The sequence below is a fragment of the Halichoerus grypus genome, chromosome 2, assembly GCF_964656455.1.
Source record: "Halichoerus grypus chromosome 2, mHalGry1.hap1.1, whole genome shotgun sequence".
Lineage (NCBI taxonomy): Eukaryota > Metazoa > Chordata > Mammalia > Carnivora > Phocidae > Halichoerus > Halichoerus grypus.
The window spans coordinates 9,135,503-9,159,275 of NC_135713.1; the positions used below are offsets into that span (position 1 = coordinate 9,135,503).

General features: G+C 38.6%; 1 protein-coding gene across 5 annotated transcripts in view; it reads right to left on the minus strand.

Moving 5' to 3' along the window:
- The window catches only part of CTNND2 (catenin delta 2), an 892,725-nt gene that overhangs the window by 562,789 nt on the left and 306,163 nt on the right, over nt 1-23,773 (minus strand). The window lies entirely within an intron of this gene.

The following is a 23,773-nucleotide window of genomic DNA, read 5'->3' on the forward strand; positions in this document are numbered from 1 at the left end:
CTGCCTGAAATCCACTGTTAAAGAATCAACTTTAATGAAAAATAATTCAATCTACAAATCTGCCTGAAATCCACTGTTAAAGAATCAACTTTAATGAAAAATAATTCAATCAGTATGTCAAGTATCTTAGCTGTTCCAATTATAGGACTTTTGTACCACATTTTAATCTTTCTGTTTTATTTTCCCATGCACTTAAGTTTTTTAATAAACGTAATTATAGCAAAGCCTGTATTTTAACTAAAAATGTCAGAAGAAGTTTTTACAATGTAATCAAATTACATTTGATTTCTTTAAAAAAAATGATCTGTACAGTTATGTTTGGGGTATGGGAAAACAAAAATGCTGGAAAATACTGAAAGTACAGGTCAGTGTACTGAATGAAAACTCCCAACATTGCAGAGATTTGTCTTCTCAGGAAAGATGAGTTTATTTGCTACCCTGGGACACTCTCGGGTGATACCTTTCAAAAGTAGGACCTGGTGTGTCCTCCACATATATTAAAATTTCCCTTGTTCTCTTCCACAAGAGCAGACTTCTTTTCTGTTCACATTATTTTGAGGAACTAAGTAAGAAACACTTTACAAGGGGAGCCAGGGTGGATCAGTCAGTTAAGCACCTGCCTTTAGCTCAGGTCATGATCCTGGAGACCCAGGATGGAGTCCAGCTTCAAGCTCTCTGCTCATCCAGGAGTTAGCTTCTCCTTCTCCCTCTGCTCCTCCCCCCACTTGTGCTCTCTCTCTGTCTTGCTCACTCTCTCTCTCTCACAAAATAAAATATTTAAAAAAAGAAACATGTTACAAATGAGAGCTCAACTTTTTCCTGTAAAGTTCTAAAACTAAGGAGGGGTGCCTGGGTGGCTCAGTCGGTTAAGCGTCTGCCTTTGGCTCAGGTCATGATCCCAGGTCCTAGGATCGAGTCCAGCATCGGGCTCCTTGCTCAGCGGGGAGCCTGCTTCTCCCTCTGCCTGCTGCTCCCCCTGCTTGTGCACTTTCTCTCTCTCTCTGGCAAATAAATAAAATCTTAAAAAAAATAAAAATAAAAAATAAAACTAAGGAAGCATGTTGTTGTGGGAGCTCACATCTTTATTCTTACATATTCTGAAGGACAGCAAAGATTATTTGTAAGGAACAAATACCAAGACCTCTACCAGAATGCATGTTGTGCACCTAACCTCTGTTCCTTCTCCCAGCAAGTTCTGCTTTTTTGGGGGCAGTTCCTTTCCACAAAAAATATGCAAGTTCTAGAAGATTTTCATTTCCAGGCTTTATAATATATTTTATCTCGAATCTGTCATAACAGAAAACCAAGCTATACTTTTGGATTGGTATCACCTTAAAAACATAATATTTAAAGATCATATAGCATTCCTCATGGTAGATGGAAATTCATTATGTGTAGTACCTAAAAGTATTTTAATTAGTCACATATATGCGCCTGTTGTAAGTAGTCCAATACGGTGAGACAGTGCACAGTCTGGGTCATGATTCACAAACCGTAAGCTTCTGCCCTTGGGGGTGCCCGAATAAGGCTGTGGCCACACTGTGTGTTTCCTCCACATCAGAGTTATGGAGGGAGGTGACAGGAGACACTTTCTCATGCAAGCTGTCTTCCAAACACAGAGTCACAATTTCCAGTGCTCCTCATCACTTTGTGTAGATCTGTATTTCCATCTGGCATCATTCTTCTGCCTGAGAGACTTCCTAATGTTTCTTTTGGTGATGAATTCTGTCAGCTTTACATGCCTAATAACACTCTTTTGCCCTCATTTTTGAAAGACATTTTGTCTTCTCGTTTGCACTGTTTCTGACAAAAAACTATGGTATTCATGTATTTGTCTCTACAGTGTCTTTTTTCTCTGCCTCCTTTTAAGATTTTCTCTTTATCACTGGTGCTGAACAACTTGATTATAACGTTCCTTGCTATAGTTTTCCTCATGTTTCTTACGCTTGGGGTTCACTGGGTTTCCTGGATCTGTGGATTTAGTTTCCTACAAATCTGGAAAGCTTTTAGTCATTAATTGCTCAAATTGTTTCCCCTTTCCCCACTAACTCCCCTCCTTCAGTGACTACAATTACATATATTATTAGGCCACTTGGAATAGCCCCACAGCTCATGGATTCTTTTCCCATTTTTAAGGTCCTTTTTTTCTCACTCTGTGTTTCATTCTGAATAATGTCCATTGGTGTCGAGTTAATCAATCTTCTCTGCAATGTCTAATCCACCTAATTAATCCTGTTGAGTATATTTTTATCTCAGACACTGATGAATCAAACATCTCTAGAAGTTTCACCTGGGTCTCTTTTATATCTTCCATGTCTCCAACTTTATGAACATGGGGAATACACATATAAAAACTGTTTTAATGTTCTGATTAGCTAATGTTATTAGCATCTGGGTCAGTTTCAACTGATTGATTTTTCCCCTCAGTACGGGCCCTGTTTCTGCTCCTCCTCATGTATGGTGATCTTTGGTTGAACATAAAACATTTTGAATTTTACCTTATTTGTCCTCTGGGTATCTTCATATTCCTATAGATATTTTAAGCTCTGTTCTGGGGCACAGTTGCTTGGATGCAATTTGATATGCTTGAGTCTTGCATTTCAGATTTGTTTGGGGAGGCAGAGCAGCATTTAGTCCAGGGCTAATTATTCTACATTACCCAGGTGGATCCTTTGTAAGTACTCAATGTCCAGTGGACTATGGGGTTTCCCAGTTTGGCTGGTAGGTGCGGGCACATATTTCTGGCCCCAGGTTGGTACTATTTCCTCCCATCCTTTCAAATGGTTCTTTCCCTGCCCCCTGGTGGTTTCCTTACAGACACAGGCTGCTCAGGTCTCAACTGAATAGCACAAGTGGATCCTCTGTAGATCTCGAGGGTTCTCCTTCTGAGCAGTGATCACCCTTCTTCTATTTTGCCCCACAAATTCTAGTCCCTCTTACCTCCCTGGACTGTCAGTGCTGTCTCCCCAGTGCAGCGAGTCCCTTGGACTCTGCGGGTCCCCTTTTCCACACTGTTGTAGCTGGGGAAATTGTAGGCCCACCTTATTTGCTTTGTATCTCTTAGGAACTACCTTTCTTCACTGCTTAAAGTTCAGAGTCTTGAAAGCTGTGTTTCATATTGTCTGTAGGTGTTGTTGTTTCAGATGGGAGGGTATCGTCAGGCTCTGTTACTCTATCTTAGCTGAAATCTGGAAGATTTTTAAGAATTCACAATTTTCCTCTGTGTTTGATGTGTAAAAGCATATTTTCTGCCATATTTAAAAACTCATATTAAATGAACTACTAACCAGGCAAATACATAGGTTTTTACATGTTATCTTCAATGTTGTTCACTATTATAGGATTAAAAACAAACGACTACCTTTGGGTGACTTGTTTGTTTTATTTACATGATGACTTTTTAACTGAACTGACATTTTCTCTATTAAGGAAATGGTTATCAATATGTTGCCTTTTTAAAATGTCCATTCAATAAATGTTTACTTTGTCATTGTGTATATGAACCAAGAAAGTAATTAAGTGAATTTTCCCCTGTGCTTTGCTATGGAATACATAGTAAATGTCAAGGTCCTCAAAGAGCAAGGAAGTTTCTCTTCATCTAAAATCCTGTGTTTTATTACTATAACAACACAAAACATAAAAATAAAATTGGAAACAATTTTTTATTGAGTACTTACTACTGAGTGCTTAACTTCTAGGACCATATATAAGGCAGAAATTTTTCCTGCTGTGTTGCCAATGTAGCTAGTGTCTAGAGCAGTCCTGGCACATAGTAGGTGCTCAATAAATATCTGTTAAACATATGTGTCTGCACGGAGCTAAGTGCTTTACATGCATTGCCTTGTGTCATAACACTGCTGTTTCCTAGGTTCTGTTGGGTTATTTTTCCCTACTTTACAAAAATGTTAATTAAGATTTAAGTCTTAGCCTCGGCCAAAAAAGAAATTCTTCCTTCAAAAGCAGCAAAGAGAATGAGATAAAGGATGTTGTTTAAGAGATCTGGGCATAGAGAAGGGGTAACTTTAAAGAAGCTAATGAATATTGGATGGACTAAATCTTCCCTGTATTTTCAATTCTTTTGTTTTAGAGGCCCCCGAAGTCCATTAACATAGAGCGCCTGTGATGCCAATATAAACTATGAATTTCATTCATACTCATATTAAGACTCATTATTTAAATAACTTTTATTTCTTTGAACTCTAGAGACCAGGTTCTGAAATGCCTTCTGTTTTTTCTCACATTACAGTCATTTCCTACTTTACCCCAACTCAAGGGCCTAAAAGCTCATGGGGAGGGCTGATCTCGCCATAGCATATCACTGGGGTTGGGAACTCTCAGGACCTAAGCTGGGTCTAAGTGTGGTTTTTATGCCTGGAATTGGAAACTGACCTCAGAATTGGTAACTAGAAGAGCTGCAACTGTTCTTAAACTCAAGAGACATGTATGGCCTAACAGCATCCACAGAATCATCTAGGGCATCATCACAACAATGAATGAGCTTCCACTCCACTGGGGCTACTTAAACTGTGGTGTAGGTGGAAAGACGACATTCTCCAGTTCTAACTCAGTTTGACGTTTGGAGGGATGACAGACCTCTCAGGATTGAATAACTCCCTGGGTTTCTTAGAGACTTTGAGGTAGAAGAGCATTCATGAGAGAAATGTTGCTAATAAGGCCAAGTGAGTACCCAAGAAATCAACCGGAAAAATAAAAGTATGTGGATATATTTAGTGAAATTTGTAATACTGGTTGAAAGTGAATATGTGTTATTAAATTAATTCAGTGAAGGAGAGACTTTAAGGAAAGATGAGTGAAGAAAGGGGTGCCTGGGTGGCGCAGTCGGTTGGGCGTCTGACTCTTGGTTTCAGCTCAAGTCATGATCTCAGGGTCATGAGATCGAGCTCCGCGCCAGCTCTGTGCTCAGTGTGCAGTCTGCTTGAGATTCTACCTCCCTCTCCCTCTGCTCCTCCCCCACTGCACGTGTGTTCTCTTTCAAATAAATAAATAAATCCTAAAAAAAAAAAGAAAAAAAGAAAAAAGAAGAGTGAGGAAAGATCTTTGAAGGTTTTGGTTTTGGAGTGTAGATGGAACAAAAGAAGCCAAAGTAAATAAATAAACAGGAGAATAATGGTGGGACAAAGACCACTAGCACGGTCTTCTCCTGGGCAGTTTCAGTGTAGAAGTGGTGATGTAAACCAGGCTCTAAAAAGTGATGAAACCAAAAGTACAGGAAACAAAAGCAAAAACAGACAAGCAGGATTACATCAAACTAAAAAGCTTCCTTTCCTTCTGGCAGAGGAAATAGCCAACAGACTGAAAAGGCAACCTACAGAATGGGAGAAAATATTTAAAGGTGTTAATTTCCAAAATACATAAGGAGCTCATACAATTCAGTAAAAAAAAAAGTGGGGGGGACAAAGTACTTGCATTGACATTTCTCTAAATAAGACATAGGAATGGCCAACAGGTATATAAAAAGGTGCTCAATATCACTAATCAAGGAAATATAAATCAAAACCATAATGAGATATCACCGCACCCCTGTTAGAATGGCTATTCTCAAAGAAAACAAAAGATAACAAGTATTGGCAAGGATGTAGAGAAATCAAATGCCTATATGCTATTGGTATGGATGTAAATTGGTTCAGCCCCTTTGTAAACCAGTATGGAGATTCCTTAAAATATTAAAAATAGAATTACCATATGATCTAGGAATCCCACTCCTGGGTAAATATCCACAAGAACTAAAATCAGGATCTAGGAGAGATATCTGCACTCATTTTCATTGCAGCACTATTTTTTTTTTTTTTTTTAGGAGGGACAGGCAGGGGAGGGGGTGAGGCAGAGGGAGAGGGAAAGAGAGAACTCCAAGCAGGTGTCACGCCCAGTGCAGTGCCCAACGTGGGACTTGATGTCACAAGCCTGAGATTATGAACTGAGCCAAAATCAAGAGTCAGACACTTAACTGACTGAGCCACCCACGCACTCCTTTTGCAGCACTATTCACAATAGCAAACACATGCAAACTACTTAAATGTACAACAGACAGCTGGATAAGGAAAATATGGTAGATTCTTAAAATGGAATAATATTTACCATTGGAAAAGAAGGAATTTGCAACATTTGCGACAAGATGGATAGACCTGGAAGACATTCTACTAAGTCAAAGAGGTCAGGTACAGAGGAGAAAAAGCACAAGACTCCATTTATATAAGGTATGTGAAAGAGTCAAGCAGAAAACAGAATGGTGGTTGCCAGAGGCTAGGGAGTGGGGGGAGTTGTTCAACAGGTATAAAGTTTCAGTTACACAGTATGAACAAGTTCTAGTGATACAACATGGTGCCTGTAGTTAACAACAGAGTGTTGTGCACTTAAAAATTTGTTAAGATGTTATATCTCATATTAGGTGTTCTTATCACCAAAAAATGAATAAATAAATAAAAGGGACCCAAAGTTTTGGAGGTGATGGATATGTTTATTACCTTTATTTTGGTGATGATGTCGTGGGTATATGCATATGTTCAAACTCATCAAATTGTGTTTATTAAAAATAGGCAGTTTTTTATATCAATTATGCTTAAATAAAATTGTACCCAAAATGTGATTCAGAAACTGTCCAGAGAAATTGGGATTTCATGGGAATTAACAATAGGGTGTGGATTAAAGAAGACATCTTTTGGTAAGGGAAGTTTGAAGACAAAACAAAATAGTGATAGAGAACCTAAATCTCCCCACTATGTGGAAATTATCTTGTTTTAGAGGTAAAGTTTTATAAAAGTAGCAGATACATGATACCAAAGTTCATTAAAATTTACTAAGAACCAGATCTAAAGGATATTCACTCCTAGAACAGCACATTGTTGAGTCACATAACACATTAGGATTATAAGAAAAATTATCATATAGTTTTATAACTTTTTCCTAAAGAGCCTAAATTAATAATTAATTCAGCTTAATTAAATGTAGTTTATTAAATGATTTAAAAGGATAAAAGCATATAAAGACTCTTGAGGGGGCTTAGCTAACAGTGTGAAAACTGAAATCAGAAAACACATACAGTTTTATTAATTCTGTCAATAAATAATTTACTTAACATTGTGCCATAGCATTAGTTGGGATTATACAAGCTAGATTTGAGGAAGTGGAAACGTTTAGAATGAATAGTGAATTCAGTAAATATGGATTTGCCATAATTTTACTAATATGAGAAGATGCAAAAGAGATTGGACAGATGTGGAGAATGGAGATGGATGAGCTTCTAGGCAATGGAAGACATTTTCTACAGAGTAGATCTGATTGCTAGAATCCAATGACTTAAGATTCAAACTGACCATACCAGCCACATGAAATGGGAACATGGACTCAGGACTACTGTAGACTACACAGGCTCAGGCATTGAAACTTCTTTGTCAACCTCCTCTCCTGTAGAGGTAAAAACTAGAGAAGACCAGCATCTACCCAGACACAAAATGGTGGTCCTGTGCATTCTCATGTATGCAACAGAATGGTGGTAGGCATGAGGGTAAGGAGCAGAAACGCAATGGAATTTGAAGGGTTTGACCATGGTATTGAAGGCTCCAGGGTTCTCCTAGATGAGACCTCAACGAAGGCCTGTTAGGTCAACCTATATGAGAAGAGAAAACCTGTAAAGAAGCAATAGGTCTACCTTCCTTTAATGGCCAGCTGCTCTAATCTCTACTTCTCAAGAGTGTATAATGCTATTACTTGGGATCCAATGATAATCAGCTTATACTTTTGTTCTTGTACTTTATGTATTCTATTATGATATCTCTTCAAGGGTCTGTGTTCCTCCTAGGCTGTGAATTTCTGAAGGAAGGGACTAGGTCCTCAGTCATCATTTTATCTGTGAGCAAAATGTCTGATATACAATTGGAACTAGGTAAATGTTGATGAATAAATGACCCAAGATCCTGGTATCAAGCTTCCTCGAATGAAATGGCCAAACTGTTGGTCACAGAATAATTTCTCTCAAAGAAGGTATTTCATGGTTTCTAGTGAATGTGAGAAAACTTCCAGAGGACTTCAAAAAAAAAAAAATCAGCAGTTCTATGAAATGTCTCCATCATAGTGTTATTCTTAGAATTCAGGAGGCTCATCAACTGTAATAAAAATGTGGAATCCTTACTTGAAAGCTGTTAAAGGTTTATCTAGGTTATGTTTCTTTTGTTTAAATTTTCTTTGTTTTGCTTTTTTTCCTTCTAATCAGCACCTCTCTGATTTTATACATACATATAAAATATATATTTATTTATGTATTATATAATTATATGTTTTGTACATAATTATACATATAATATATATTTATGTATTACATAATACATAGATATATAAAATATATAAATATAAAAATTATATATAGAAAGAGAATCTAATGGCCATCTGTATTTCTAGTTGTATAAGGGAAAACAATTGTCATTGTTTTTAAATCAATCTGTAAAAATATTTGTCAAGTTTATTTGAAAAACAGCACTGTTTTTCAAATTTTCTCTTCTTCAGAGGCAAGCACTTTTACTCCTTTTTCTGATTTATATATCCATATCTCCATTAACTTTCTAATATTATTATTTCTTAAGTTTTCAGTTACAGGTATCAACTGATTTCCCATAGTGGAAGATGAGGATTTCGTTCCATTTCCCCATCTGCCATCGTGCATAGACACTTCTCCCATCTTCCCCCGTGTTCCCCATACAGCTAAACTTCAATGTTCAGTAGAACAATATCACAACATACATGCTTCACACCATGACTTTTTTTTAACCTCAATATACATTTTGTTTTCTCTAAATGAATGGCTTGTCTTTTTTGTCACTATTGTTTATTTGTTCAGCTGCCTATGTACTTAAAATGAATCCAACCGAAAACTTCCCTTGATTGATACAAACTTCTCTCAATAAATCAAACACAGGAAATAATATATCAATTTCATCCAGTGAAGAAATCTCTTCCATCCTGCTCTAGCCTGGCCCATTTACACAGTTATCATCCTGCACCCTCCCTTCTTCTCGATGCTGGGGATTTCTTTGTCTTTCTTTACGTGGGTTCTCTCTTTCTAGACCTGCTACTCTCTTCATTTTCCTACTTTATTTCCTTCTCTGGTAGAAAATGTCTTTCGAGAGAGAAAGAGAGAGGGGGAGGCAGTTTATTGAGACCTCGCATATCTGATATGTTTTTATTCTACTCTCAAACTTAGCTTGAAGGCTGGCTATAGAAGTAGAGAATTCTAGGTTGGAAATAATTTTCCCTTAGAGTTTTGAGCTGGTGCTTCATTATCTCCTGCCTTCCAGGTGTTGCTGTTGAAAAGTGTGAAACATTCTGAATTTTTATTTTTTCTTGTGTGTGAAACCTGCCTTCACTTCTTCCCAGAAAAAGTGTCTCTTTTCTTGGTCCCTAGTGTTCTAAAATTCTATTGTGATATTCTTGATATACATCTATTTTTAGACATTTTCAGAACCTTTAGTGGGACCTTTTAATCCAGAAACTTACATTGTTCAGTTCTAGGCAATTCTATTGAAAAATTTTTCATGCTTTTCTCGTTCTTTAAAAAATTTTTCTTGTTGCGGGTTTTTTTTTTTTTAAACCTTTCAGATGTTAAGATCTACATCGGCTGCCTAGGTTTCTTATTTAAATCTATTTCTCTTCCAGTTTCTCATGTCTTTATGTTTTGCTTTTACTTTCTGGAAAGATTCCTCAATTTAATCATATAGGTCTCTAACAAGTGGTTGGTCCATTCATGTTATTATATTTTAAATTTCTAAGACCTACTTTTTTGTTCTCTGAATATTCCTTTCAATTATCATCCAGTATTTATTTTATGTGAACTCATCTTTTTTTCCCTCTCTCCATGATGTTAATGTTATGTTTTCTTCTCTTTGCATAGTTCCTATTTTATGATTTTCAGTTTGTTTTAGAGTCTGTCTTTCATGTTATAGGCTTTTGAACATATCAAGTTCCCCAGCAAGCTTCTTCTATTTGAGTGGAAGTTCAGATTACTGATCAGACTCTTGGTGAGTAGAGCTGGTTAGCCGTACTCTTCTAGGAGAATCACTGGGTGTGTCCATGCAGAACTCCCAAAGAAGGCTCTCTCAAGCTCCAGCTTTGAGTTTGAACATATGCTTGCCCCTGTTCTGAAAACTGTAGGGGTAGACGCTGGGGGCAGGGGAAGGGGAGAGGCTCAAAATTTGGTAAGTAAAATTTCACTTACTCCCCCTGCCAACTTTCAATACCCACTTTAACGCTCTTCCTTGTGCTCCTGAGTTAAGAGACCCTCATTTTATCACCTCCGGATAATACACCTCTAGTCTTTGCCAGTGTTGGGAGAAGCAGTCTGTCTAGCTGTATATGGTAAGGTCAGGGATTTGGGGGTCGACTGTTATTTAAACAGATTTGCAAACAATCTCCTGTTTGTATAAGTATACTTCATGCCCATATCCCCACTCCTACAAACCTCTGCAAGACTTTCCTCATAAATTAGCCTATACTTTTTTCTTCCCCTACTGATTAGAACTTATTTTCTTAGATATGGTAAGTTATTTAGCACTTTGTCTATGTACCATATTTTATCAGTTCTAAGACTGCTCAGTTCTAAGATTTTTCACACTTTAATGCCTCTGCGTTTACTCTCTCTTAAATTGGGATGACTTACATTTGATAGTACACTGTAGTTTAATTAGAAGGCACTGTTGCTTTCTTCAATGGTACATGAAGTAATTCTGAGTTGATGGCCACTCAGACATGGTGAAATACAGTTCTTTATTTACCCACTCTCTAAGTTGATGGAGTTATCCCTTTAAAAAGTCTCATTGCCATTTTGGCAATATCTGCCCAGATATTAACGCAAGAGTTCAATTTACCTTCTTTACTTGGACATCAGTTCATTTTTCTAAAAGAAATTAGAAACCTCAGAGCAAAGGAGTACAAACCAGAGTAAGAGTGAACCTAAAATGCCCCTGGCCTTTGTACCTACCATCTGCTGAAGGCCCTGAGCAAGAGTATCGTAAGTTGTACCAAGCATAATCATATCCCACAAGCGTAGTCATATCCCACACCAGGTGTTAAAACCTGGTTCTCAGAAGCACCAATGCCAACACAATCATTCTAGTTCTATATAAAATGAGAGAAGGGAAGATCACTGTTATCTCTCTTCAGGCTCTAGGATGCAATAATTTCCAGGACTGTATTTCTCTGTCCTCTGCCTGGAGTCCTTTTTCAAGAAGGATGAAAGACTAGTTTTCCACTGTGGAGATGAGTTTTCGCTTTCTAGCGTCCCCCATCTCTGCCTTCACCAAGAATTTGTGCCGTCAGATAATCCTAGGTGACCTTTCTTCCCACATCACCTTTAATTCCCATTTCACATGAATGAGTTGATTTCATAGCCACAAACTCCTGGCAATGTTAATTTCTTCCCACTGAGACACGTTGTGAAGCCAAATCGAAGGGAAGGTGGCACAAGTGACAGGGTAATGAGAGGAAGCCTACAGCAAAGTGTCCAACAAATCTGGAAAGAACAAAGCCATGATGTCAGGATGGAATGGAACAAATCAATGTCAACTGTAAGGCTGTGTAGACCGCACTGATGAGTCAAAAACTATGGCAAAGAGCTGTCCGTGAAAGTTTACAGAACTGACAGATTAATGTTTTAAACAACCGAAGTGTCATTCTGGGTCACCTAGCAAGACAGCAGATGACAGGAATCAGCACCCTGAAGCAGGGTCATAGGCACCTTTCCAGAATGGTTTCAATAAAATAAAAATATAAAGAAACACCTCTTTCTGACCAACTCCTTCAATCTCTAGAAGTCTATAGGCTTTGTTCTGACATTTTATTTTACCAAATGCTTTGTTATCCAAATAAAGCATGTTTACCACAGTTTACTTAATTCATCTACATGAGAGGGCTCCATGGAATAAAGAAGGCCATAGTTCTTGGTAGTTTAAAATGATGTACAAATCCATTGGGTTTCATAAAAAAATTAGTGATACTATTATATTGGTGACTCTTAACTATATTATGATAATCTCTAGAACTTTTTTTTTTTTTGAGAGAGAGAGAGAGAGAGAGAGAGAGCATGTACCCATGAGCGGGGGGGGGGGGAGGGGGGAAAGGGAAGAGGGAGAGAATCTTAAGCAGGCTCCACACTCAGCATGACCCTGAGATCATGACCTGAGCCGAAATCAAGTCAGATGCTTAACCAAGCAAGTGAGCCACCAGGGACCCCTAGAACTTTTTTAATGCCTGGTACATAACCCAGAGCTACAGAATAGAATTTATAGGTAATGGGGCCCTGACATGTACATTTTGAAAAGTTTCTACTAATGATTTTTATGCCCATATCTGCTTGGGAATGACCATTTTATGATAGTAGTACATAAAAACAGCACTCAATATTTTAAGTATTTACTTACCATGTATCATACTCTATTAAGTGCTTTACATGCATTAATTTTTCATTCCTCACACCGATCCAATAAAGCATTTTATTGTCTGAGACATCTGAACCTTAAAGACATTAAGTAGCTTCCCCGAAGATTAGATGGGAGTAGAACTCAAAGGCTAGCTATAACTGTTCAGAACTCCATTGCCTCAAAAATCTAGGATTCTTTGTTTTCACTGTTTTAATGGAGGCTATAGAGTCAGGAATGACACAAACTTCCTTAATGAGGAATGACTACAGCTTACCATTTTATGTTCTCTCTTTTTAGTTTTCCTTGCCTTCCTAAAAATAAAATATTGGAATTATGATGTCCAACCACTGGAAGAATTATACTCATTGTACTGTTCAAGTTCATATTACAACTGAAATATTTCCTTCTAATAATGTTCCTTAACTTTAAGAGAGCCACTGTGAAACTCAGATATATACAGTGAGGGCAATGAGGATGGTGAAAAGTTATGTTCTAATGTCCTTGCCTATGTTTACACCACAGTGAAGAAAGCAGCCTTCCAGTATTTAAGGGTGAAAGAGGAAGTACCAAAACTCTAGGCTCTGCCAAGATCAATGACTTGCATTCCCTCAAATGGACGTTGCATGTGCTTGCTCTGTGCCCATTGCTCCAAATATCCATTTCCTCCTCCCCACTCTTCCCCTGTTCTTAAGTTTAGGAAAAATGCTTTTGTTTCATGGTGTTGGATCTCAACATTGATTTATTTAATTACCATCTGTTCTGTATGAGTACATTGCTGGCCGCAAGCTCACTCCCGACACACAACAAGAAATGACCACCACTCTCATAGCACAACCATGCTTTATTGAATTCACCTAATTACATGTTTGTCTTCTCTCTTAGAACATACATGTCTTGATGGCAGGGGCAATGCCTTTACATTATCACCTTCCTCTCACCTAATATGTAGTACGTTCAATAAATGATGACTGGACAGATGGATGGATAACTTAATGTATGGCCTCAAAAAATACAGCTTGGGTCAATATGAGAAAGTGTATAGACATAGAGCCAACTCACTCAGGCATCTGACAAAAGGTAAAAGATGAGGTTAAGTGACTTGTGTGGTACTTCCAATGCAAAATTTCTATGGTAGTTTTCCATGAGTTGTGCTTGTGCTCTCTCATATTATATGTCTTTTGTATAACTAACTTGAATTATAGAATAAGATTTATAGTAATAATTCTATTTAGAATAGAAATGTTTGGGCCAATATTTATCCTTTCTCACTCAATGCTTTTGTGGAAATTTAAATAGCTAAATATTCATACCAGTGGAGGGTGCCTGGGTGGCTCAGTTGGTTGGGCAACTGCCTTCAGCTCAGGTTATGATCCTGGAGTCCCGGGATCGGGTCCCACATCGGGCTCCCTGCTCAGCTGGGGGTCTGCTTCTCCCTCTGACTCTCTGACCCTCTTCCCTCTCATGCTCTCTGTCTCTCATTCCCTCTCTCTCAAATAAATAAATAAAATCTTTAAAAAAAATATTCATACCAGTGGAATAATTCTATATGAGCCCATCACCATACACCATCAGTATTTTAACTGACCTATTGTTAGTATTTTACTTCATTGGCTTATCCTTTCTTCCTGAAACAAATTCGTCTTATGGTTTCAATACACCCCTCTCCTGCCTTCCTTCCCACCTCTCTGGCTGCCCTTATTCTCTATGGATGTCTCCTACTCTCTTAAGCTACATTCTCATTGGGATTTTTAAAGATTTCTACTTTCTTAGACTTTCTCTAAATAATCTCATCAATCCCCACAGCTTCAATAACCAGTAATGGTGTACATACAAATGGCCACTGACATCCACTCTGGAAAACCCAGAGGTTCATGTCCAAAACCAACATCATAGACAACCTGTAAACCTGTTCTCACTCTGTTGTTTTCCTATCTCAGTCAATAGTACTATCATTTAGACACCATATGTCTTTTTAATTCTCATTCTCTCATGAATGTTTAGTGGAATTTTTTAAAGACTATTCATCATATGATAACATCATTGCTCTGATGGGCAATAAAATGGTAGTCTGTGTAAAAAAAAAAAAATAGTACTATCATTTACCCAAGTTACCTAATTCCCAAATGTGTTCATAATTCTGCACTTTGTCCTCTCCAGACATACACAATAAGTCATTAAATACCACTGTGATACTGTAATTTATAATAAGAAATATATATTTGTTTTCCAACCCCATTTCTGTCACAGAGCTCCTAAAACCCTTGACATTACCTAAGTGGTAAGAATGACATGGTGTCTTTTGTTATGTTAATGAAATTTCGACTTTTGAACCACGCCAAAAGATGAGAATTGGTTGCCAGGAGTATCAACAATGTAATTGGAGGGTTGGAACTTTCAGTCCCATACTGTGGGGCCTCCAGAAAGGGAAGAGGGGCTGGAGATTGAGTTTAATCATCAATGGTCCATGACTTGATCAACTGTGCCTAGGTAATGAAGTCTCCATAAAAACCACAAATGATGGGGTTCAAAGAGCTTCCAGGTTGATGAACATGTGGAAATTTGGGGAGAGTGATGCACTCAAAGAGAACACGGAAGCTGAGCCCTTTCCCCATACCTTGCCCTGTGGTGGTCATTAGTTATATCTTTTTATAATCAAGCAGTAATCTAGTAAGTAAAATGCTTCTCTGCGTTCTGTGAGCAGCTCTAGTAAAATAGTTGAACCCAATCTATAGCTGGTCAGTTGGTTAGAAGCACAGGTGACAACTCAGACTTGCCACTGGCATCTGAGGTGTGTGTGGCTGGGGGAGGGGGGCAATCTTGGAGGACTGAGTCCTTAACTTGTGGGATTTGATGCTATCTCCGGTAGAGAGTGTCAGGATTGTAGGACACCCAGGTGGTATCAGATAATTGCTTGGTGTGGGAGGAAAACCCACATTGGAATTGAGAGTAGAGTTGTAACAACCAATTCTACCTCTCCAATCCGTCCATTATCTCCACTGTCACTACTCCAATTCTAACTACCAATATCTCTTGTCTGGAGACCTGAACTCATTTTCCTAATTAGAGTGTCTGCCCCTGTTCATACCTGCTTTCAATTTGTTCTCCATAATATAGGCCAAAAATCATCCTTAAAAAAATTAATACATGTGATTCTGTTATTCATGTACTTAAGAATCTTTCAGTGACTCCTTATTTCCTAAGAATAAAAATTAATAGTTCTTAACATTTAACCTTTCAATGGCTCAACATTCTATAACACTAAAGGAAACATTTATTGCCATGAGCATCATGGTATCTCCATTAAATCTTGATATTAATATGAGGAATTGAATGTGTTGAGATAATCTGATTGGTGGTCTCTATTCATATTTTTTTTGTTTACACAAATGCAGACTTTTGCAAGTTAATACAATATTATTAATTTGAAATTACAGACATAACCTAAATTAATTAACAAAAACTGAATCCTCTCACCACATTTTCTTCCAAACTTTACTAGTGTTTAATTACAATTAAACAATTTGTATGCTAATTACCACCTACTTACTTACATGTTCAAAGACATTATTCCTTTTGCTTGGCCACCAAGAAAAGACTGTAGTACTTTACCGAGCAAGAAAGAACACTCTCTGATTTTGAGAAAAGCTTCAGGAGGTACTTGCTTTCTATTGGCTTAGCCCCCAAAGTTTTCTTGCCAAACTATAAAATTTACATGAAAAAACCCTCAATTATAAAATTGGCATTTTCATATACTGTTATAACATTTGCATGGTAGAATAATCAATTTTCCCATGATTTACCATCTTCCTAACATAAAATTCTCTAGTGAATTTTACTGGTAGCTCTTTGAGCTGAGAGCCTATCAGTATTTCAGGACTAGGAGATGTCTAAGTCTCTTCAGTGGCCCCAACATTCCAGGGAGTTCTCTCATTTTATCCCTAGAAATAGTCCCAAATAGTCTGATGACACTGCTGCTTAATATCTCTTCAGTACTATGATATCAGATTTCTGTGGTACATAAATGAAATGCAAAAGGCATACTGGCTTCTCACTAACAGCAACCATAGATGGGGATTGAGCCATCAATACTATTTGCCTGCCAGTAAACCACAAGTCTCAATTATTTTGGAGTTACTATTTTTATGATGTTAAATTCTAAGGCAAAAACAGTGCTGCCTTTTTCATCCAAATCTCTAATACCTCCCGCAGAGTAGGTGCCAAATAAGTATTTAAGGAATGAATGAAAAAAGTAACAGTAGGACAGCTGATATTTATGGGCAAAGCATTCTGCAAGGTGCTGGATGACAAAGACAGGAAAGACATGGGTACAAAATTAGTTCAGGTATGGATCCTGTGATGGTTAACTTTATGTGTCAACCTGACTGGACTAAGGGATGCCCAGATCACTGGTAAATATTATTTCTTAGGATGTCTATAAAGGTGTTTCTGGAGGAGTTTGGCATTTGAATCTTAGGAGACTAAGAAGATCACGCTTACCAATGCTGTGGGCATCATCCAATCAGTTGAGAGCTTTAATAGAAAAAAGGTGGAGGAAGGGCAAATGTTTTCTCTTTGTAGGAGCTGGGACACCCATCTTCTCTTGCCCTCAGACACTGGCACTCCTGGTTGTCTAGCCCTTTGGACTTGGACCAGAACTTTACACCATGGACTCCCCTCATTCTCAGGTCTTTGAGTTTGGAACACCATCGGCTTTCGTGGACCTCCAACTTTGCAGATGGCAGATTGTAGGACTTCTGAGCTCCTACAATCACTGCATTCTGACCTCATAATAAATCTCTTTCTATATAGTTCTATATATCCTATTGCTTCTGTTTCTCTGGAGAACCTATAGAGATCTTGTTGATAGCTTTAAGTCTAACAAAAGAGTTGAAATCTGTGCATACAGAATACAAAGTAAAATGCTAAATTGTGATGAGATGGATATGAATGGGCAACATCCGGTTAGGGAAGATGGGAGAGGGTGGGGAGAAGGAATTCAAGGGTAATGGTACATGCATAAGGTGGCAACTGAGAGGGACAATGAGACATCACTATTTGACCATGTGAAAAGGCAGAGGAAAAGCATTACAAATGGAAGAAATAGCATGATTTAAAGCACAGAATTAGACAAATATTGACCATGTGTGTAAGTGTTTCAGGGAGTAATTAGAGTGCAGTTTGACTGGAATGTAGGACCAGATAGAATACCAGGCAAATTACATTGGAAGTTTTGACTTCAGTAACAGGTTAATATTCAACAATGATCCTGATTTTCCTCATTCATTAAATGCGATACACCACTTCATCTCTTTCCATACGAAACCTTTTGAAATGTTATTGAACTCATTTGATAAGAAAATAATTAATACTATTTAACTGTTCTTGACATCTGAAGGTCTTTAGTGTTAACATGGATCCTATATGACATTACAAGGATATTGCCCTGGTAGAATGTTAGTTTGCCTGTCCCTAAATGTCCCTGACTATTGCAGAGCTTTTTCATAATTAGGTGGACATAGTAAAGTCCTCTGGCACTGTGGACACACACAGCTATTGGCTCCTACAACCAAAGAAATAGTCTCATTTCTCTTCTCCTTCATTTATATTGTTGACATTTCTTTCTGGTGATTTTTTTGTGTACCTTTCAGAGCTCCTGTTCCTCATTGCCTCCAGAGTGGTTTTTAATTGCTAATGCCACATCTACCACTGATTGAGGGGCTTGAGGTTACCAGAGGGCTGACATCAGGTAAGAGAGAGTTATTATTATAATTGTACTACAATATAATAGTATAACAGTTTTACTCTTTGTATAGTAACAGCTCTATTGTTACTCTATTTTATCTTCAAATGGCCCAGTGAAGAATATAGGATATGAAATATAATCCTTTTGTGTAAAGAGGAGGGAACTAGCAATCAGAGAGGTTAAGTGAATAATTCAAGATTACTCGGCTAGTGCTAAAACAGACATAATAACACAGTGACAACTAGCCCAGTGGTCTTCCCTATCCTTGGTAAGTTACATAATATGCATCTGTATGTCAACTCCTTTGTTTCACATTTCTTCACTGCTTAGGTAGTGACAGACTCAAAATATGAACATTCTTATATTAACTTGTTGCAATCCAAATGGCACACAACAGGATCTGATTCTACTCCTCATTTCTTACAATACTATGCATTCAATTAAAAAGATACCCTCTTTACTAAAGTGGTTTCATGACTTAAACATTTCAGTGAGGTCCATTCCCAGATCAACTTCAAAAGACTGAATTTAAACCTATCTTCAAGCTGTGAAAATTTAGTTTCTTTTTCTTTTATTTTTTCTTTCCTTTTTGAAATTCCTCTGCTGGGAATAAATTAAGTTCAGTCGAACATGGAATCTATCCATATTTGCATCCTGATAATCAAGCAAGAACTTGTAGGAACATAGCATTGATGAATGTACCAATGTTGAGATAGTTTATATACACTGGAGCAAAATGAACTGTGACCAGTAAATCCCTTCCATGGTCATCATCCTTCCACATCTCCCCAATATGGGGAAGTGTCTTAATGGATGTGCATTATCAAGTTTGCAGGCTTATTTTCAGTCATAAAGAATAGTGTACCAGATGCTCCTGGTACACTGAATTTGTCACACTGTAGACAAGCTAATATCATTATGTGAGACCACAGGGGAAAAAATAAAAGATTCACATTTAATCCATATTAACTACCAGGAGACCCATCAAGGCAGTTGGGCTAGCTCATGATACAGCAGCTTCTAGCAAATTAGCAGCCCATAACAACTTAGTTATAATGAGCTGCAAGATCTTATACCATAAGCTCAACTCCATTAAAGTGAATTCAAGTACATGAATTCATGTACAGAGTATAACCTTAACATCTGTCTGTGCTTAGCCAATATTTTGTTTATGCCTTTTTAGGAACAGCCAAATTATCCTTGTGTCCCCTGAAACTGGGGACTGTAATTTCCATCAGCTGCAGTTTTTACCTGATAGAGAGGGCAGAGCTAATGAATACCGGCCTCCCTGGCTGCAGAGCCAGGCAGCAAGCTGCTATGATTCCAGCAGCTGTTTCGTACATATTAGGCCAATTTTCTCCCACTCTTCCCTTGCTATTCAAGTGGGAAAAGCAACAGTCCAGTCAGAAATTAAATAGTCAACAAGATGTGTATTTAATAAATACTGTAGAACTTGTATTTAGTTAAGAAAAATGAACTCTATCTTACTAAAGGCAGCATGGAGAACCTTCCCATTTTGAGAAACTTAGGCCATTGTTTTCCTGGAAAAGCAACATCCTCCTTCTCTTCCCACAGTAGAGTGAATACCCTTTAGGGATCTAGGAAATACTACTCCTAATAATATTAATAATATCACTATTGTAATGACTATTATTTCTGTTCTACAGATGAGGAAAAAGAATAGATTGCCTGTAGTTAGCTGGTTGCTAAGTTAAGGGAACAGACATTCAAAATATAGTTAGGTAATGTCCACTGAGTTTTATGTACAGGATAAATACATACCTAAATGAATAATCTAACTTCTCTATTCTTGTTCGGTCTTAATTATGTACTTATTTACAAATTACATTGAATTTCCATTAATATAACCTAAGATTACATTAGCTTTCGTAACTTTGTCAAACAATTTCCATATTTGAAATTTAAATTCAGCTAAACCTTTAGTGCTTTTGTCCTAAACTGCGGCAAAACCTGACTTCCATACATGATAGATCTCTGTGTTTGATACCTTTGAGCCCACAGACAAGGGTAGACATGTCTCCCAAATTTTCAACTTTTTGTTTTATCTCATATTTTTTCAGGATTTTAGACATTTTTTGAAATCTAATTCTGTACCAAATGTATGCATACTTTATTAGCCTCGAAAACCTGAAAATTCTATAAGCTTGCTCTGAAGACATTAGCCCAGCCCAATTCTTTGATTATAGTTTTGAAAAGAAAGTACATAGCTCAGTGCTTTTCCACCAGTCTCCTGTTGATAACCATCCACTAAACAGTGAATCCAAAGGGATATATAAGCACATGTCTGGGACATGTCATTGGCATACAAAGATCAACATAAGCCTGGGATTGTCTTCTAGCACCTGGATGCAGTGCACTGTGATGTCAACATTGTCTTATTGGCCCCCTATCTGCAAGAATGCCTGGAGGTAATTATGTGCTCATTTACAAATTGGGAACAATCATTCGTGACGGCATGATCGTCTTTATCAATGACCTCAAATCTGGTTATAATCAAGATGGGGGGGGGGTCCTACAAGGACAGACGGCTGAGCTAGGAACAAATGTTCCTATTTCTCATATCTCAGCTTTTGAATTTGAATGATTTAGTTAACTTCCTGACACTGCTGAGCTGTGCAGCTCAGCCGTGGCAACACTTCTCTGAAGTGGGGTGCACAAGGCAATTCCCCGGGGTAGGGGAACCCTAGTACAGGTGTGAACTTATATTTTAAATTACTGTTCTCACCTCTCTCACCTCTATGAGATTTTTATCATATTTTCTAACAGATGAATTTTGGTACAGATGTACATTTATATTACGTACAAATAAATGGACACATAGTGGATGTTCTTGCTCAAAAGTCTAACTGATTAGAGGAGTGAAATTAGCAAAGGCTGGAGACCCCTGGGTGAGAGACACACACAGGCTAGGACAGGGACCCGGATGAGATAATCTCTGCTCCCCAGCTAAAAGCTGTACTCCTACGTTGGCACTAGGAAGCCCCTATTGGAGAGATAATAAAATCCTATTCCTTTGGAAGGGATCACAGAGTTGAAGCCTTTAATTTTGCAGGTAGGAAACTCAGGTGCAGAGGGATTAATAAGTAGAGGTAGCAGCTTTACAGCCCTTCAGGGACCCACCAGGGAAAGGAAAGAAAATGAAATAAAATTAATACCAGAGTTGGAGCTGATTCCACTCCATTGCTCTTTCTCAAAATATATGCCAATAAAGAAGTAAACAAGCCAAAAGCCAAAAGCAACAACAGAAAAAGAAAAGAAAAAGAAAGAGTTGGGGGTGGCAGTCACCCACCACCTCTGGCAGTGCACTCAGGCTGGCAGGCTTTCGGTGACCCCCCCACGCACCGCGCAGCAGCCCTGGGCTTGGACTTTCTGACCGTTGGCTGCATGGCTCAGGGTGACACAGTCACCTCCTCACTCGAAACCCCTTTAGGATTTTGCCTTCAAAAGCCGGGAACTTCCACATTGTTCTAAGATGAATAACGCATTACCAAAAATAACTAAACACTTACAGCCCAGGAATACCCACTCATCATCTCGAGCCAGAGAAATGGTGTTCCACAGATGGAAGAGGGAGTTACCACACAAAGTTATGCTTCTCAAATGACATCCCATCACACCTGTGCCACGGTGATGAGGGTCACTCTTCTGATGGAGAGAACGTTATGCACAAATTATGCCCACGTTTTCTTAGAATCCTACAACTGGAGTGCACTGGGGCCAGCATATAAAACTCAGCCAGGCCCATATTTTTTCCCACTGCCCCACAGCTAAGAAGCCTGTTTCACACCCGGTTAAATACACTAAGAATTCTGTCTCCACTTTGAAAGCACATATTCTCAAAGTCTCCCCAAAACATCAACACCCCCTGTAGAGAAAGATGGTAAGAAAGTTGTTGGCTTGGCTTCCTTTTAAAAATGAGAGTAAAGAGAAAGGTCTCACAGAGCACTGCCCAGGATAAACTTGTCGGGTCTCATGGGATGGCTGAGCCTCTAGGTCACCATAAGGGACTCTACTCCTACACTGTAGCTCTTTTGAAAGGAGGAGGAGTGAGAGTAATAACAGTCATTGATTTATCCTCTGGCCCCGACTAGAATGGCAGCCCCATGAAGGCAGTGGATTTGCAGCTCCTTACTCCTAGACTTGAGGACAGGGACTGGCAAGTAGGGGAAGCTCAGGCAATAGTGCTGTATTAATAACTATGTTATGCCATTTAATTTAAAATATCCTTAGGAGATGCTCTGGAAATATCAGCATCCACAGACTTACTGCATGGAGCCACAAGGCTGCACAATCAACTGAGCCACATAATGGCTGCAAATGAGAGCCGTGAGGGGAGAAGGAAGAAGGGGACTAAGGCATGGGGAGAACATCACCAGATCAGGCTAACAGTCCTTTCCCCTCCATTTGCCCACCCCCCTCGTGTGCATGCACAAATACAGCATGGCAGAGAGTAGGCCTGGAAAAATACAAGATTGAGACCAATCAGATACCACTGACCCCTCCAATCTCTTATCACTTTGAACCCACATGAGTTTCCACTGTGGCAGATGGGACTCCCCCAATCTCTATCCTGCCCTGCCCCCAATTCTGGGCAGAGAATGCTCGGCTCTACCTTGAACTTGTCTTCGCACCCCCCTCACTCACAATCAGTTTCTGCATCTGTAAGATCAGACAGGGGGTTCTCAAATGCCCCTGGGTCCAGCAGTCTTCTAGGGGCCCTCTTAGAATTGCAGATGTGCAACCCAGCCTCTGAGACTGTGAGTCAGGAAGCTGCATTTATAACACGTGCTCATGCTGATTCTGATAGAGGTACTCCTAGCACTCCATTACTAATCCCTGAGCTCTGGGTCCTGCAGGATTCTAAATAGGAACTGCTGATTAGCAGGTCCATCTGTTTACAGTAAAAGGGAGAACAGTTTGGAGCACCCTGGCTAGAGGTGAATAGTAAAGAAAAACAAGGATATGCAATACAAACAGGCAAAAATCTACACAGGTTCTCCAGAATCTAAGTGAGATGGTTAAACTGAACACTGCCATTGGACTAAGGCTAAAGGGGAGGAAGCTGCAGTGTTAAGCAGATATGGGTTCAAAATCTGCACAGTTTTTTTCTGTGATCTCAGACATACCACATAATGAAATAATTACTCCACTTAATGTTTCTCACCTATAGTCCAGGGACAATATCTAACATATAGGGCCTTTGTGAGGATTTAATGAGATGTTGTAAGGAAGTACTAGCTGTGCTCAATAAGTACATCAGTGATTATTTCAGAACAGTAACAAATAAAAGGTCCAGGTTAAAAATTTTAATTTTTTTATTTTTTAAAGATTTATTTATTTATTTGAGAGAGAGAGAGCGAGAGAGAGAGCATGAGTGAGGGGAGGGGCAGAGGAAGAGGGAGAGAATCCTCAAGCAGACTTTCCACTGAGTGCAGAGCCCGACGTAGGCTTGATCTCAGGACTCTGAGATCATGACCTGAACCAAAACTAAGAGTCAGACCCTCAACCAACTGAGGCCCCCAGGTACCCTAGGTTTATAAATTTTTATTCTCATTTTTAAAAATATTTATTTATTTATTGAGAGAGA